Genomic DNA, 19,082 nt, shown 5'->3' on the forward strand with positions numbered 1-19,082 from the left:
AAGAAAAGGAAGAGAAGAAGAGGTTGGAGGGAGGAGGAGAGAAGTCATTGTTGTGAGAAAACAGAGCCGGTAAGCACAGAGCGCTGTGAAACTTCAACACAGTCTCACAGCAGTTCATGAAATAGTCTGTAAATGGTCACGAAATTGAATCTCTTTGATTCTTTGCACATAGACAAAGTTTCCCTTTTTTTCGTGACGCTCAGCATGACTTTCAACAACGTATTTTTTGTGGGTTTTCCTACGAATGTCCAGCAACACGTGACGCATGGCTCGATTCCGCTCCAGTATTTTCAAAATAAAATGACTTAGTTAGGTTTAGGAAAAGATTGTGTTTTGGGTTAAAATAACACCGGAAGTGGCATACGAAAGTTATGTGAGAAAAAATATTTATTTAGCATTAAGAAAAGATCACGGTTTGGGTTAGAAAACACAAGAAATGGCGTACGGAAGTTACATGACAATAACTACTTAGTTAGCTTTAGGAAAAGAATGCGTTTTGGGTTAAAATAACACCGGAAGTGGCGTAACTTAAGTACAGAAGTTAAGTGACAAAAAATACTTTAGGAAATAGCTTCAGGAAAAAGACCACGGTTAATAGATTGGTTAGGTTTGGGCAACAAAACTACTTAGTTAGGCTTCGGAAAAGATCACGGTTTAGGGTTAATACCACATTCGAAGTGGCGTATGGCAATTACGTGACAAAAAATACTTAGTTAGCTTTAGGAAAAGATCACGGTTCGGGCGACCAAACGAAAGAGACCCGCGGGGCCGTGGGCGATCCCGACTGACTTTACTGTCTTTCAGAGGCTCTAGCAGGTTCAGTTTTAGGGTTAGAGTGAAGCCACCTATATCATATGAAACGTATGAAAATATTTAGAACATTGGTACCACCATGTCATACTAACATGTCGGGAAGGAGGTTACATAACGCTCCAACGTTCGGCAAAATTTTAGCGAATGAAAAACTGGCATGGTCATTTTCAACTTCTGACCTCTGACCCCTTTACAGACATGCCCACTTTATGATAATCACATGCAGTTTGGGGGCAAAAACATGCAGTTTTTTTCATGCAGTAAAAAATTGTGTTATTTATGCCTATTCTAAAATAATGTGTTTGAATATTTCTGCATTCTGGCATCCCTAAACAGTCTTGAATTACATAAATTGACGATCACTGTAAAGTGAACAACTTGACACTCAGTGCTGAGCTGCATCTCAAATTAATCTTAAGGTTCCCAGCTTTCAGATGATGTACACCACTTCTATGTGACATCTACTGCTGACCTGCTATCCCCCCTAAAGACCCCATGTACCCCCCTAAAAAAGACAGAAATGGCTCTATTGTGGGTCTCAGAAGGTTAAAATAACCCTGGATGTGCTTGTGGTTTCACACAGGACATGAACACTGGTCTCCTGTTTTAATATCGTCACTGTTATCATCATCATTATAATCATCATCAGTAATAGTAGTTTGTTAGTTTAAACTTAGCTCAGAGTCTGAGGAGGACTGATGGGAAGCAGGAGGCTGAACCTCAGGGGCCTCAGGAGAGCTATCTAAGTCAGGGGGCGGCTGGACTGGATGGCTCAGACCGGGGTGCGTCAGCTGACAGGGCTGCTGCCGCTAAAGACCATGGGATCTTCAGCGTCCTCCTCGATACCATCATCCACCTCCTCAGGCTTCTTGGCCTTGTATGGTGTTTGACCCCCAGCTGGCCTTCAGCAGAAGGGTCCCATTATATTAGTGGTCCTTCTGAATGTTCCATCTAACCAGTGAAAATGAACATCAGCAGAATACTGCAGTAAATTCAAGATATTAAGAAAGAATAGGAAATGCTAATGATTATGAAAAAATGGCATATGGTACTTACATTATTATTCTTTAATATGTTATATTCTGTAATATAACAGAGAGGACAACAATTTCATTACAGTGTTTTTGTACTCTGTGATCTTTATGTCATGAATACCAAACAAAAACCTTTTTATCAGAGCATCTTTTGTATTTTGAAAATGAAATTGAAATATACTTTAACTCTTAGAGACAAAAAAACAGAGAGGAAGACAGAGAAAGGCAAACTAAGGAGTAGACAGGAATCAAAGTCAGATAAATCAAACAGGATTCAGTTAATCAGGATCAGATAACAAACTGTAGCCTGGGATCAAGATCTCTTTTCTCCCCCAGGAGTGAACTAACTAAACTCATCCAGAGCAGGATGCTGGACAGCTCAAAAAAGTAACGCTAATGGACATGAGAGTGACAGAAGCCCAATTTGCGATCTAATTGGCCTCTCAATGACCTGAGAGTTGCTAATACTCTCACATTCCAGAAGTCATGAACTGCACCAGCAAACACACAATGGACCCTCTCAAAATCGTGAACCAAGGGGACTGATTTAGCATTTATAGTAACATGTATGTTAATTAAGTAAAATACTTGATTAAAGGTCTCATTGCTAACATTTTTATATAGATGAATATTTTAAAAAATAAATAAATAATACATCCACAGAGCCTTTATAACGGTGCCGGATAAAAGTATTGCTTTTCCTAAAAAAAAATATTATAACTGTGAATTAATCAAAAATTTGGCAGGTCCAAAATGAATGTTTTGTTCATCTCTGTGGAAGATATCTGACGTTTGGTTCCCACTTTTAACGAGGCTCGTGAGCCAATAGTATAACAGCGTTGATATTGCGTGGTATCTCTGGGGCGTCGGTTAGTGTGGGAAAAAACAGATTAAATGGCTGAGATTGACGGTAAGTGCCTGGCAACAGTAAATGCAATTCAATGTGGAACGGCAAATGTTTAACACAATCATTTCTCCTCTCCATGCACCTCAGAAGAAGATAAGGAAGGAAGTGTCTGGGTGCTATAAAAGGACACAGAGTTTAAGATAGGTGAAACAAGTATTATTAATTTTGAGAAAGGAAAGTTGATTTCAGGAGATCAGACGGAGAAACAAAAACTTTATTGCTGTGGAGGGGTTAAGGTTCACGCCCGTGGGTCATCTGCAAACCTGACCAAGGATATTAAGTAGAGAGGAAAAAAACAGAATCACTCTCGTTCCTTTTTTCCCTTCTTTCGCAAGTTAGGTGGGAGAACTGGAGGGAAAGGTGTTACTGGAGGACGCGAGAAGCAGGGTCTGGAATGAGAGGAGAGTTAGTAATGCAAAGTACTGAGCAGGCTGAATGAATGATTGAATCCTGAGTGATCAGGGAGGAGTTGTAACACCAGGAATACTACACATATGAAGGTGTGTTTATGGTCGCCGTAGTGAAGCCTGCATGAGGTGCGCACGCCATAAAATTACATCATTAAAACTTTCCCGTCGTGCATGAAAAGCTGCGCTTTTCATTTCAACATGGGATGCCTTCAGGGGAATACTGGCCACCGAGCAGGTTCTCTGTCTGTACAGACAGCTCTACGACTGTTCATTGAGAGACCACAGGGACAGTCACATGGCATTACATTCTTGGAAAGAAAAAGGCAACACACTGGGGGGAAAGAAGAGGCTTTTTGCTGCAGGCTGTGGAAGAATATGAGATATCACTTTGTAAAAGCTAAAAAAAGGTTTCATGGAATAATGAGTATTAAAAATTCCCCTGCAAGGAAGAAAGTTATATATATACTGTACATCAGGCTTCAGGTATCAGACTTCCCAAAGAATAAAGCAGAGAAAGCTGCTCTTTTGTACATATAAAGTTTTATTTACGTAACGTTCTTCCGGTAACACTCGTTGACTTCTTGCTTAACCACAGACTATTTTGTTTCTATGCCTCCTGGCGTTTCGGAGCATACTGCAACAAACAAAGTGCTGAGCGTAAACGCCTCTGTGCATGCTCGTAGTGCGCGCCATCTACGAAGGCATGTGTCGTACACGTGTACAAACACAGCTTGTGCCAAGTTTAATGAATCCTCGAGCACCCCTAGCCCCTCAAAAATTCATTTGACTGATAAAAATAAAAATAATTCCTTAAAATTAAAGATGTCATAGTTAACACGATAAAAACGCAAATTTGTTTTAACGCCACTAAGTTCTTTAACGCATTACTTGCGATTTTGAAGTTGTAGCGGGCTCAGTTTTAAAGCTAGAGTGAAGATGCTGACATCATATTAAACCATCGGTACCAACAACGTCATACTATAGCTTGTCGTGAAGGACGTTTAATGATGCTCCAAAGTAATGCTAAATTTTGGCGAGGAAAACCTGGCTTGGCCATTCATGTGAATGAAAATGGGTTCTATGGGTACCCACGAGTCTCCCCTTTACAGACATGCCCACTTTATGATAATCACATGCAGTTTGGGGCAAGTCATAGTCAAGTCAGCACACTGACACACTGACAGCTGTTGTTGCCTGTTGGGCTGCAGTTTGCCATGTTTTGATTTGAGCATTTTGTTTATGCTAAATGCAGTACCTGTGAGGGTTTCTGGACAATATCTGTCATTGTTTTGTGTTGTTAATTGATTTCCAGTAATAAATATATACATATATTTGCATAAAGCAAGCATATTTATCCACTCCTATGTTGATAAGAGTATTAAATACTTGACAAGTCTCCCTTTAAGATACATTTTGAACAGATAAAAAATGTGCAATTCATTGTGATTAACTACGGACAATCATAAGATTAATCGCAATTAAATATTTGAATCAATTGAAAGCCCTAATACTAAATTAAAAAAAAAAATTTTGCTTCACAAACTAACTCTCAGGTATGGGGTTCTTTGCATATGTTTCTGGTCACAAGGTTGAACCAATTGTTTCCTTTGTTGTAACAATAAAAAATTATTCCCTGAAATACAATAGTATGTGCTCAGGCCCCTAAAAAAAGTTGAACAAATGTTCCAACAGACTAATCAAACTACCTGCCTTGATATTGCAAATGTATCCCTAAACAAGGAATCCATCTCCCTTAACGGGCCGACACACATAGAGAACATATTTGTGCACAATTAGCCGTCTTCTCTTTCCCGCTCTAGTTCTAATCATCACAATGAGAAACGATAATGGAACTTGACAGATCACTGGATGCGTCCTTTGATTTTGATTCAAACTAACTCACCATGAATACACAAAGAGCTGTAGGACTGCCATCAAAGACGGGGCAGCCAATGACGTGCCAGAATTGTGAATCATCCATATTGATACAGTACGAGCACGTCATGCCTGTTGCACATGAAAAGGACAGGCTCCTATCTGCTCTCAACAGATTGCTATGACTGTTCTGCTATATGTTACAGCGAGTGAGATAAGAAAACAACTCCCACACTTGTTCCGCGCTGCAGCAATTGATATATCGACATATCTTAGCCTGGAGTTTTATTCCACATATAATCACAACAGGCTGAGTTAAAAACAGATGGTCATCACTCTAAGCAAAAGTCCTGCATACCAATGGAGCAGTGGAAATCACTGACTTGTAGTAATTGCACAGCCACAAGTCAGAGGTGTGATGTCAGCACAAAATGCCATATGGGTTGAGGGAGCAGAATATGTCCCTGGGCTGCAAAAGTAAATGGGAAAAAATAAGCTAATTAATGCGGTAAATAAAGTCTCAGGTGACAGCAGCTAATGTAATTTTATTATGCTAATAAATCTCACTGGGTTCTCATGCTACATGCATATTGGTGGTAATGACTCAACGGCATAGATTCACGAATTAGAATGCAAAGTAATATTGGCATCTTCTTCTATTTGCTCTAAGTGCTTCAAAGACTTATGTTCATTTGTATGGATTTCCTGTGCAGTTTTTCTACTAAATAGCAGATTACTGCAATGTAGTAATATTTCATAAGTTTCATTACGAGAGGTAATGGTGAACCCAAATCAATAACGTGGGCCTCAGTGAGCAGATTTATGACAACAAAGTATAAATTGAATTTCAAGCAACAGTGTATTAACTTGCACAGGTTTTTTTGCTGGAGTTAATGTTGTTGTTGAGATACTGGAGGGGGAGAGCAGATGATCAAGGTTATAAACAGGATGTGCACCTGCGTTACAAATGCATGATGCCTGATGTGTGTTCTGATGCCTCTCTTAAATGTTCTGGAATAGAAAAAGTAATGTCAGAGGCGGTCATTTTCACGCATTGAGCATTTTTTAAGTATTTCGGTGAGTGGCTGTCACACCAAAAAGTGATATTTGCTCAGCAATGTGAACTTGTTCTCGTTCTCATTCTCAGGGTGTTAAATACCGAGGCTTTATCAAGGCTGTCGGTGTGTGTTACCGCCGCAGAAGGCACCCTTTAGCTGCGGTATAAACGCACCGGGCGTTCCATTAACTATAATGTAAACTCATCCCCGGCAACTGTAAATGCTCAGAGAAAGTGCGCCAGGACTGTGGTGACGTAGCTTAAAGAAGAAAAGACGCACACCGAGCGGGCAGGAGGGACAACCAGTTCTCATTCCCAACTTATCAAAAAACGCTGTTTGGTCAGTCCCCCTCGGCATCGGAAAACGATGCACGGAGGCACCCTTTAGCAACAGTACAGGACAAACCGGGTTTTCAGCTTACTCCAGTGTAAACCCACCCACAGCGTTATTTGACGGTCAGAGCAAGTGACGTTGTATTAAAGGCACTGTTTGTAACTTCTTACACGTATGAATCAATCAGGGTGTGGCTACGCTGTTCAGACTCAGACTTCAACACAAACTACACAGAGGCACCAAAACCGCAAAGTTCTATCTAGTGAAGCCCGTCTTGCAAAACAGTGTTGGCCGTGGTCGGAGGGCGCGGGGGAGACCGTAGCTTTGGTCTCCAGGACCGGAGTCTCTGCTCCTCTGCTCCTCTGCCTGCCTGCCTGCACTCACAGCTTGCTCCACCTCACATGCATGCGCGCACACTACACACTGCAGTAGAGTTAGTTTAGCTCTGAGAATATCTAGTGAATGTACAGTGGACGTTTGTGCAGAAATAAATGCTGCAGCTCCTCCAGACCAACAGAGTATTTGCGTGTCTTGCGAAGTGACGGGGCTCTTCAGCAAGAAACGTTATCGTCTCCGACTGGGTGCCGGTGTCTCCCCTGTTCCCTCCGGCCGCAGTCGGGAGGCTGAAGCAGGAAAAGCCAACACTAGGATCAGCAGTGATTCATGGAGAGACCTTCGTCTGATCAGCTAACATTACTGCCAAGCAGGTGAAATATAGAGTGATATTGTGGTTTTTGCTGACGTGTGTCGCCTCACTGTTTTGATGCATGCTCGCTTACATTCAGGTAGCGCGTGCACACGGGCGAGCGCGAGCAACAGGACGCTGACTTTCGTTGACCTAACGGCCCCAGGTGTCGCTGTTACAACCAATTTCTGATTCTTTCAAACAGTCCCTTTAATAGTGTTAGAGTCCCCTAATGGCGGGCGGGTCAAGCAAACACTAGACTTTCGACCAGAAGATCGGTGTCCCGTGTGAAACTAAAAGTAACATTGACTTATTATGTCACGTCAGCTATTGGTCATGTGACTCATCGGTATCATCAGTCCCATGAGTCAGTAGTCAGTGAAGTTAACGTCAACCACGGCCGCGACCTAAACCTAACTTCCTGTGAAGTTTATTTTGAAAGGACATTATGCTTGTAACAAGCATATTTTGACACGCCGTCCCTGACACGTTGGGAAGTAACACAAGAGAGGTACCCCACGCGTCGGTCTCCGATGTCGAGGGGCACTGACCAAGCGGCGGTATTTGATGAGCTGGGAGTGAGAATGTGTCGTTTGCTCACTCACATCCCCATGTAACACACACTAAATAGTTAACTCTCTATTGTACTATTACTACTACTCTATCTTTTACACTACGAATTATCACGTGTTGTTCACCAACTGCTTTCAAGTAAAAAAACAAACAAACATACACTGCTGTATTAAATAATATTGATACAAACCCTTTTGGTTTTGTGGTCACGACGCCTGCAAGAACGTGTTCCTGTGAATGCTTCATATGAAGTGATCCTAGTTTGTTGTTGAATTTAAGTCTTTTCTGGCTACTCAAAGCTTCTCGCCACATTTCTGTTTTTCCTCCGCCTGTGCGAGTGACATTGTTATCCACATGCTGTATGTCCTTGCAAAAAGCTTTTACTCTATGAATATCCAATGGAAAGCAGTCCCCTCACAAATAGACTCATGAATTGCACAACATGAGAGAAAGTGTCAGACGATGCATCTTAATCATAAAACATTCATAATGTTGTGAGCGGAATTGCTCATATGAAATGTTCACACTGTGGAAATTGGTATGTTATATTTGATTATGCAGCAGCAGCCTATACGCATGCATACAGTATGTCGATGAATCCCAATTCCCTCTAAATGGCAACTGCATGCACAGAAGTTTAATTAACATGAATTAACATAATGGCACCGCCTCAGAAACTTCATAATCCTCTGGACGAAAGTGGCGGTGGTGAAAAAGTTAAACAGAAGAGCTTCGGCGATATAGAAATGGAGACAATGCTCAGAGCTGCGGGGAGGGGAAAAAAAAGCAGCAGTGGTATTATGGCCCCACAAAAAGATGATATATGGAAGGAGATCATGAAGCAGTACAATGCCATTACATCCTCCCAGAGAGCCGTGGAAGAAAGTTAAAGAAAGTGGTTTGATTTAAAACTGTCCCCTTAAATGGTGCATTGCAGCCAGCTGAGAGAATGGGAAGGTCTGAGGAGAGGAGCGAGGAGGGTGTGCTCTTTCCTAAACTGCTGCCTCCTCACTGGGGATGTGCCAGTCTCTGGCAGCGATCCAGATGAGGACAGTGGCATTATGCCCAGTGGTGAGGCTATACAGCAGCTGACTGGTACAAAAGGGACAGACCTCGCCGGGCTGTCGGTTAACTTCACAAACCTCATTTTTCATTTTCTTCTTGGGACTTTTCAAGTCTGAAGGGAAAGATATCATCGAGTCATTAATTTAAATTACGTCTACAATACAATTTTTGTTTCATATATGACTTTCTTTATGCTGCTGTATATAAAAGCCACCTATATTGAACTTGACTGAACATCTACATATGCTGAACATTTACTGAGCAACTCCGGGGCTGAGAAATGAAGCTATAGGCAGAAGTGCCAGAAACTGCAGTTCCTCACATGGCCACTTGAGGCTGGCTCCAAAATACCTTACTTTACATTACTGTACATTTAAAAAATATTCTTATTCAATTCTTATTTATACCATTCTGGCATATATATTTGACACACTCAATAGATATTTTGTATTTACTTATTTGCACTGTGGTTATATGCTATATATTGCACGTCTTGATGCAAATATGTGTACATATTTCATATTTTTTATATTCTCATTTTCTTATTTTTTTATTTTAATACTTACTAGGGCTGTCAATCGATTCAAATATTTAATTGTGATTAATCAAAATTAATCACACATTTTTTAATCTGTTCAAAATGTACCTTTTTTGTCAAGTATTTAATACTCTTATCAACATGGGAGTGGGCAATTATGCTTGCTTTATGCAAATGTATGCATATATTTATTATTGGAAATCAATTAACCACACAAAACAATGTCACATATTGTCCAGAAAACCCTCACAGGTACTACATTTAGCATAACAACAGCTGTCAGTGTGTCAGTGTGCTGACTTGACTATGACTTGCCCCAAACTGCATGTGATTATCATAAAGTGGGCATGTCTGTAAAGGGGAGACTCGTGGGTACCCATAGAACCCATTTTCATTCACATATCTTGAGGTCAGAGGTCAAGGGACCCCTTTGAAAGTGACCATGGCAGTTTTTCCTTGCCTTAATTTAGCGAAAGTTTGGAACGCTATTCGTCCTCCTTCGCGATGAGCTATTATGGTTGGTACCAATGGATTCTTTAGGTTTTCTAATTTCATATGATACCAGTATCTTCACTCTATAGTTTTAAAACTGAGCCCACTACGACCTCCAGAAGATTGATTACGTGAATGCGTTGTACTTACTTATATTTCTTTACATATATATTGTGTTTATATTGTATCATTACCTACATATTACGTACTCCTTTATATCTATTTTCTACGATTTCTTTATGTTTATATAAGAGCAACTGTTACAATCCAATTTCCAAAATAAAAGTATTTCTGATTCTGATTCTGATTCAAACATGACAGTGGACTGTCGAATAATTCCTTTATTTATTTATTTATTATTATTTTTTTCAATTAAATAGCTGCAAGTGATGAACTACCATAGACGTGTACAATTCTACTTAAATTGTGGGCTGTTTGTCAGTGTGTATTGCCACTGACGGTGTGTTTAGTGCTGTTTTGGGTATGCGTAAAGCTGTAGTAGGGGACAGAGCACAGTTCATATATTAGTTTGTAAGCCGGTGAAAACCCCGATGTTGCTGCGGTTTGTTCCTTTCATTTTAATGAGCCTACGACAACTGTAAGTCTGAGAAATGTGGATAGTGGTTTTGACTGAACAGCCCTCACATTCACCTCAGCCGTGTTTATCCTCTCCTGAAGAGAAGTGAAGTGGTGTCACTCTCACTTCCACGCACAGACTCTCTAAAGCACTCGACTATAATTGCCAATAAACAGCACCTTGCGAAATAGGCTGAATTCATTTTTTTTCTTGTCGCTTTAAAGCATTGTCATCTGGCCTCCTCTTATTTCTCCATCTGTAGAGCTCCACCGCGCTTGCTTCAGGGGCTTTTCTACTTCATCTCATGGATTACAAGCCACTTGCTAAATCATAGAACCTTTTTCCTTCAATGCATCTGCCTATTATAGTTTTAAAGTTTTACTGTAAGGCTCCTGAACAGTTCTAAACTGTGATGAAAGTCCTTCCTGTCAAAATGACTTGTTTTCAGAACTAGAAAGAAATTATTAAATGGCAGTTTTTTAACATTTGACAAATAATGCCCTGTCTGAATAAAAAAAAAAGAACTCCGGCATTAAAAGCAGTTTTTGACATCTATTTGAGCCGGAACAATTCAGTAAGAATCTAATAATGACACAGGGGTGGATGTGCCGCGTGTGTGTGTGTGTGTGTGTGGGGGGGGGGGTTGTGTATGTGTGTGTGTGGTGCTCATTATTTCTGAAGCTGTTGCTGACAAACATCAGAGCTCCAGGGAGGGTGATTATTTCATCACAATTTCACAGAAATATAAACACCATTTTTGAGAAAAAAAACAACACAATGTTCAGCGCAATTTGCTATTGTTATGCAAAATACTCTCCCAGATGTGTCAGTATGTGGTATAGATTGTTCACTCACTGCACACTGCCAAAAGCAGAGGAGGAAAAAATGATTTTTTTTGTGGGAGGATAAGAAAGTTGCCAGCATTAGAGCCATTTCAGTTTCTTAAGTATTTCTCAGTATTTTACTATCCAGTGGGGCATTCAATATTACTCAATAACTTAATTAAAAGGTGTTGATAACATTTTTATGCAGATGAATATTTTTTTGAAAAATAATACAATCACAGAGCCTTTAGAAAGGTGCCAAATAAAATCGCTTTTTCTGAAAAAAAAAATTATGAGTGTGATTTAATCATTTAAAAAATGTTGGCGGGTCCAAAATTAATGTTTTGTTTACATTTGTGTAAGATATCTGACGTTCGGTTCCCACTTCTAACAAGGCTTCTAACAAGGCATGACTTCTAATTGCTGAATGTTATCAATAGCACCTTTAAGGTGTTACTTTTTTTTTTTTAAGAGATTAAACTATTTTAATTGGCCTTTTAGTGCTAAGGAAAATCAGACATTTTATTGAATTATATATATATATATATTTATTTTTAATTGTTTCAATTCTTGACCCTGCACATCTTCCTTGTCAGTCCAGTAGGTCAAAAGTGGAAAACGTACCCGCTATACAATAAAAGTCCCCCCATGTTTCACCAGTTGAATACTTTAAGTGTGTGCCAGCAGCTCTGATACGGCTGTAGGTGTGAACGGTAAACAGTGATGTCAATTAGTGGTGTAAGAAAATATTGAATATATCGGATGGCAATATTGTGTTTTTCGATACTGAATCGATTCTCAAAAATGCTGTATACATTTTTAATTAATAGTTTACATGCAAAGATTAGCTCAGTCAATACTTTATTTTCTTGGTAAAAAGATGCGCCCTCTCAGTGTATGTGCCCCCAAAATACTGCTATATGATGTTGGATGTTACATTTTGATTCTCAGATTGTATGCATATGACTGTGTGTTATTTATACTGTAATAGTCTTCCTAAAATTATATTTTTAAAAATCGCAATATATAGCCTTGCATATAGTATCGCAATATATCACAATATATTGAATCATAACCCCTGTATCATAATACAAATTATATCGCCAGATTCTTGCCAATACACAGCACTAATATCAATTGGATGAAATTACAATCAGTAACGCTGAATTACATGCATATTATAGTTTTTTGTGCATCAAGGCACTTTGAATCCTGTGCAGGAATGGCGGACTCCACCACTAACTATGAACATTTTGGTGTCAAGAGAGTTATTCACAGAATGTAAAGACTTTGAATGACTATTGTTTTAAAGCACTGATAGAACTCGTCCCATCCTACTCATAGTCTGCAGTCTGCCAGCTGCTGATGACCGTCCCCAGGGAAAGGCTGGAGAAGGTAGTAGTTAGTTTCTATTTTAAAAAAGTTCTTTAAAGGCTCCTTTTTTTAAGAGCTAGTGTTTTATTAGTTTTATTGCATCTCTTAATGGCACTGCGTTTTTGTCTTTCCTTATGTCTGTAAAGCTCTTTGTAAACTGTTTTTTTTTGCCATAAAGGATATATTAAGCAGCCCCACATTCAATAACTGTGAAACGTTCAATAATTTGAATACACACTATGTAGAAAACATGCATCATTTCTCCCTAGCCGGAGTTATAGTTTCTTGATAAATACATCCATTATTCATGGAGGTTTAAATTGGGGCACAGAAGAAAGCTTTCCCTGCCTTGAAAGCAGTAGCAGTATATTTCCATGTTGCTCTTAACTAACTAGGTGCATTCCCTTAGGTCTTAAAGGAATACTTTGGTGTGATGAGAAAAAAGTGCAGCAGAGACACTTGCTCTGCAAAAGTTGGAATGATAAACTTTTTCGGCGGAGAAATAAAGGATTTCATAAATTAGAGCACGGTGAAGCCGCTACGAGCACAGGTATAGCTTCTGAAAACGACTCGCCTGTGGGATAAAGGAGGCGGGAGCAGGTTTTTGTTTCCTACATCTCCGACAGAAAGCTTACAATAGCACCACTAACAAGCAGACTTGTTTACCAGCCCTGAGGAAGGCCTTGTCAGAACACAGGAAGGACAGTTCTGGTCCCATAGCTTGCCCTGTGAACGCATGGCCGACTGCAAGGCGCCTGATGTAGCATATCAAATACAGGCGAAGCCCAGGGGGGCTGGAATCGGCGTGCTGCCACTTTAGGCACCTCTCCAAATGCCTGGCACACACTCAGACAGTTTAGAGGTGCTCCTCATAAGCTAGCAGAAAGATAACCGGTGCCAAGAAACAAACTGCAGCAGACGTGAAAAAAACCCCCAAAAAAACGCCAACACACTCAGAAATTCAGCCTATATATATGTGATATCAAGCAGAGGAGAGAGGAGCACAGCTTGGGTAGTGTGAAACATCCCCATACATCACAGGCGGAGCAGGGCTAGTTGTAAGTGAAGTTTCATCAATTACACTGTGTGTTTGCTGTGGACTAGTGAGTTTACATCCACTGCTCTCTAGTTTCTCCAGTGGAGCTCTTGCACATGTGGTTGGACTCTGGAGAGTAAACATCGCAAACTACAAATGATTCGGAAGCGAGATTGGGAGCATTTATATTGCCTCCGCACGGCTCTCAACATGGCAAGGGCTGGCAGCTAACGGTGCTAACAGCCCTAAAAGTGAAAACAACGGCAACACTGCTGACAGAGCTAACAGTGTTATCCTGAGGGGGAACCGGAGGGTGGGTGTTGTGCTTCCGCAATGGCGCTGTTGGTCGGGACGGTGTTATCAGCTGTAACCGCCATATGAGAGCAGTGCAGAGCGGCGGCCGTGAGCTAACCAGTATGGCACGCTCACATGCACGAATATGCACGAATATGCACTAAAAGCACGCGCGGCCTGCCCAGCTATACTTCAACGAAGTATGGTGACATACTTGCCTCCCGATTTTCCCGAGAAACTGAAGTTGGGCTTTGCCTGATGCAACAAAAAGCTGTCGTGGTGCTGCGCAAGCAATTCAATTTATAATTAACGGGTTTCAGAACGCAGTGGTTCCTTCAGTGAGTGAGCGAAATGAAGAGTACCTAGACAATGAAATACTCTAGCAGGGGCAAAAAAGTAATGAATGAACGAATAAAAACGGATGAATATTAGTTTATGCCAGAGATTCACGCAAGTTCACAAGGGGCAAATTATTCTGTATTCTTTCCTGAGAATTAAAAGTAAAATTGAAGTATAGAAGATTAAACTTATCATTTTGTCATTTGTATTCTTTAAAAGTCACCAGAATGCATTGGTGACCATATCCATTATGAAAATCTATTTAAATAATTACTAGAAAACAGTTTAATTTATTTCATACCTCTAAGATTTATATTGTCTACCTTAAGTCGAAAGCGCACAAACATATTTAAAGAGGTGTATGATGTGTAAGAGAACCTTACACATAATTTCTTATCATGCCTTGAGAATAGCCATGGACCCTGTATCATTTTATACTGTCATATTAAACATATGTATATATATATATATATATATACATATATATATATATATCAGGGCTGCACAATAGGAGGAACATATGCAATAACATTGAATATATCGCGATAACAATGTTACTTGTGATAAATAAACAGATATTACAGTGTTCTTAGTTCTTGACTTGCACATACTGTGCTTTTGCCACGTCGTCTCTCCTGCATCCAAAATATTGCCAGATGGCTGACATGCTTTTTTTAGGCACCTGTTCCTCTCTGGCAGGCACACTTTCGTCTGCACTCATCTTGTCACCCTTTCCTCCTTAAACCATGCAGAGTACAGCGGCACTAGTCCAATAAACCTCACTTGCAGGCATGCAGATCACTCGGACCAGTCAGACGATGCCTAACGCTGAGGGATCTGTCTGTTTGGCCAGAGAGTTAACGGCATGGCGCATATCAGTCAAAATAGCGCCTACAGACAAAATGTAATTACATTGTTACTATATACAAAGTACAATAGTGTGCAAATTGACATTGCAATGATGATAATAAAACAATATTGTGCAGCCCAGAGTGAAGATACTGGCATCATATGAAACTAGAAAAACCTAAGGAATCCATTGGTACCAACCATGTCATACTAGCTCGAAGGAGGTTGAAAAATGCTCCAAATTGATTAAAAATTTGGCGAGTAAAAACTGTCATGGCCATTTTCAAAGGGGTCCCTTGACCTCTGACCTCAAGATATGTGAATGAAAATAGATTCTATGCGTACCCACGAGTCTCCCCTTTACAGACATGCCCACTTTGTGATAATCACATGCAGTTTGGGGGCAAGTCATAGTCATTGTTTTGTGTTGTTAACTGATTTCCAACAATTAATATATCCATACATTTGCATAAAGCAAGCATATTTGCCCACTCCGTTGATAAAAGTATTAAATACTTCCTTTAAGGTACATTTTGAACAGATACAAATATTTTTTTGTATTATTTATACTTTTTTTACGATTAATCACGATTAACGATGTGCAATCATGCGATTAATGGCAATTGAGTACAACATATAAATGGCTTTTTCCCTAGCATCAAATGTTTTAGGTGATTTTTCATACATTCAGTGTAGATAACAATATAAACACAAAGCTCATGTAAAATCCCAATAAAATGTTTTTTTCCTAAAATGCACACCCATGAAGACGGTAAAAGATTCCCTCCGTGAGCTCAGATGTGGCTGATACTGAAGAGCCGGTAGGTGGATGAAGGAATCTGACGATCTGATGGTCACGGTGTTGATGGGGAGGCGGATTGTTTTACAGCTCTTGGCCTGTAAAACAGGATCGCAGTGAGCATCATGAAATAATCTCATCTCTTGAGTCCAATTGACTCCATCCGTTGCCACGTTGCCAACCATGAGTCAATCAAATGCATGAACATGATGCTGCCTTCCAAAAGATGTTGGAAATATCAGACCAATAACATGAGCATGTACAAATAAACAAGAGGATCAATACGACAGGAGAAGTCAGAAATCTCTGAATGTAAACTAATTTATATCACAGTACCATCAACCCCCCTTCGTTCTACCGCTGTGGAAATTAAGCACAGCATCCATATGAGACTTCACTCCACAGAGCCTGAATAGCAAGCTGCCAACAGGCTGGGATAAGTCACTTTGTTGAGCATCCAGGCTGGAGCTCTGAACACATTTTGTAACTATGTTTTACTCCTCTCTCAGAGAGTTAAATTTGTTTGGGTATATTGTGCTTGTAGTCTAAATTAAATAAAGAAAATGTTGACAATTCACAGCTACTACAGTATATTCAATGCATTAGTCAGTTCAAAGATGAGTAGTTCTCATTTTACAGCTAAACAGTACACTACAAGATGTTTCTGAAAACATTTGAGGAGAGAAATAGGCATTACAGTAACAGAATATTGATTCATGTTTGATCAGCGCTGTCTAGTTTGATCGTTTGATCAAAGTATGTGATGAACCGGGCTTTCAAATAACTCCAGTGTAAACCCACCCGCGGCGTTATTCGACGGAGCAAGTGATGTAGTATTACAGTTTTTCTCAATTGTTTACACACAAATACTGGTACTTGACACACAATGACCACAACATGTAACTCATGCACCAACCCCCTGAACCAATTCTGCTAAACTACAAGCACAATTCCTGCTTTACACTCAAATTGCAGTTCACTTTTTTCAAAACACTACACACAATTCTCTGCATTTGGCACAATTTTCATGAAGAAAATCTCGTTTTCACAAGGAACACACTGTCATTCAAAATTCTAAAGTCAATTGCCCTACTATGCACACTGACTCATCACATGGGCAAACACCTGTCACACAGTGTAACAATTAGCAATCAGTTGATGCTTTTCATGGCTGGATTCGACATGCTAAGCGATATTTCCCCCGCTGCTTGGCCAGGGAAAACATTGCTTGTGATGTGGATGAGGTGCTGTGGCCAGACCGAAACAGAAGAGAGGATGCAGCATAGTTTTTTTTTTTCGTTTTTTTTACTGTAACTGTATACAGTAAATTCTTCTGTTGTTTTGTATGAAGACCACTGTATGTGCAACTTTGTGTTGGTTGGGATGTACACTGTGTACATTGTTTTTGTGGGGAAAATAAAATATATTTGTTACCATGTATTTGTGTGTTCTGAGTATAAAAACAATATTCTAAAATATTTTACAACACACTTATGTATGTACTGTCTGTAGTAAGTGTAACACTGAACAAAAAAAAGGCCTAAGTCATTATGATGAATGGAGAAGAAGTGTTTTCCATTCATCATAGTGTTTTACATTGAGCACATCAGTGTTCAACTGGTTCTTATAAATGTCTATTCATATGATGGTGTGTGTGTGTCATTTGAAAACAAAATACCATTTTGAGAAGAAATAACATTGTTTTGAATGTAAAGTTTCATTTTGCAGGAGAATTGAGGGGTTTTGCCCATTGTGTGTGTGTTTTTTGATTTGTGTGTAGAGTTCTGAGAGTATGAGGCATGCTTTCAGAAAATGTGTGTAAACAATCGAGAAAAACTGTAATAGCGTGAGAGTCTGCTCAGGGTGGGTGGTAGGGGTGGTAGGGGTGGTAGGGGTGGTGGATGGGTCAAACAAACACAAGACTTTCAACCAGGAGACAGGTGTTCATGTCCCGTGTGAAACTAAAAGTAACGTTGACTTATTTTGTCACGTCAGTCTTTCGTCGCATGATTCGTTGGTATCGTCAATTCCGTGAGTCACGTGACTCATTATCGTCAGTCCTGTGAGTCGTCAGTGACTTGGTAGTCACGTGAGTCCTTAGTCAGTGAAGTTAACATCAACCATGACTGTTACCTAACCCAAATGAAGTGGTTGTGTTGACTCAAACTAACGTCCTGTAAAAACGGAAGTTTATTTTGAAAGGACACTATGCATATAACAAGCGTATATTGACACGCCGTCCCCGGTCCGTCCAAAAGTAACACAAGAGAGGTACCCCGTGCGTCGGTCTCCAATGTCGAGGGGCACTAACAAAGCGGCGGCATTTGATGAGTTGGGAGTGAGAATGTGTTGTCTGTGCTGGCTTGGAGGCATATTCACATCATCCTGTTTCCACCATAGTAGTGGATTTACCTCACTGTCCATCACAGGGGGACACCATGTATCTGGTAATCTTTACTAACACTGTCTCCTGAAAGACAAAAGTGGGAGCATTTGGAGGTATGTCATTTCCTTTGAAAACGTTTCCTAATGCCTTTCTTCTGGGACATTATAGCAATTGCTTGTTGTGGACCTCTCCTCTGGTGCTGTGGAGGCCTCCAAGTCTGCTCTTTTATTTGAAAATTAGAATACAGTCTATATTAACTATGCTAGGGAGGTACAGCCCATGGCTGAAAACCAGCAGCTTTTGTTGAGATCAATGGCTTTGACCACATTAGCACCGTTGTCACACACACAAGACTCTCCTCCTCCTCCAGGTTAAAAGCTGCCAGCACATCTTTGAGGCTCTGTGTGAGCATCTCTTCCATGTGGTCATCAGGGAAATTCAGTTTCAAGGCACTAGTTGCTATTTCCCTTCAGCATTGATATAATGCAAGGTTAGGCTCAAGTAGGGTCCCATTACCCTGGTTTACAAGAGATTAGTGGCTGGACTGCTTTTACTTCTGCAGCTAAAAAACATTTAAGAAAAATAATTGCAATTGCACTGTTACAAATAGGACCCGATCTTCACAATGTGACAGGTTATGGCTTTGGTAATCACTAAGTAATCTATCTGTGGGACATTTTAGGGTAAGGAGTGCCATTAGCAAACACTTTTGTAATTGACTTTGTGCAATTGTCTGTTTTTGGCTATATTGTGTGACACGGTTGTATTTCAAGCGTTGAAACAAACTTCCGCTGTTTCCTGTTGAAGCCACAACTCTTTTC

At 40.1% G+C, this 19,082-nt stretch overlaps 1 long non-coding RNA gene across 1 annotated transcript; it reads right to left on the minus strand.

Moving 5' to 3' along the window:
* Positions 1-11,922: 11,922 nt before the first annotated feature.
* Positions 11,923-13,978, minus strand: LOC119474724. Its single transcript, XR_005203630.1, has 3 exons — positions 13,966-13,978; positions 13,016-13,020; positions 11,923-12,052 (listed from the first exon to the last, which is right to left on the minus strand). It is a non-coding gene; the product is annotated as an uncharacterized LOC119474724 (long non-coding RNA).
* Between the last annotated feature and the right edge of the window lie 5,104 nt (positions 13,979-19,082).

Source organism: Sebastes umbrosus, chromosome 16, assembly GCF_015220745.1.
Source record: "Sebastes umbrosus isolate fSebUmb1 chromosome 16, fSebUmb1.pri, whole genome shotgun sequence".
Lineage (NCBI taxonomy): Eukaryota > Metazoa > Chordata > Actinopteri > Perciformes > Sebastidae > Sebastes > Sebastes umbrosus.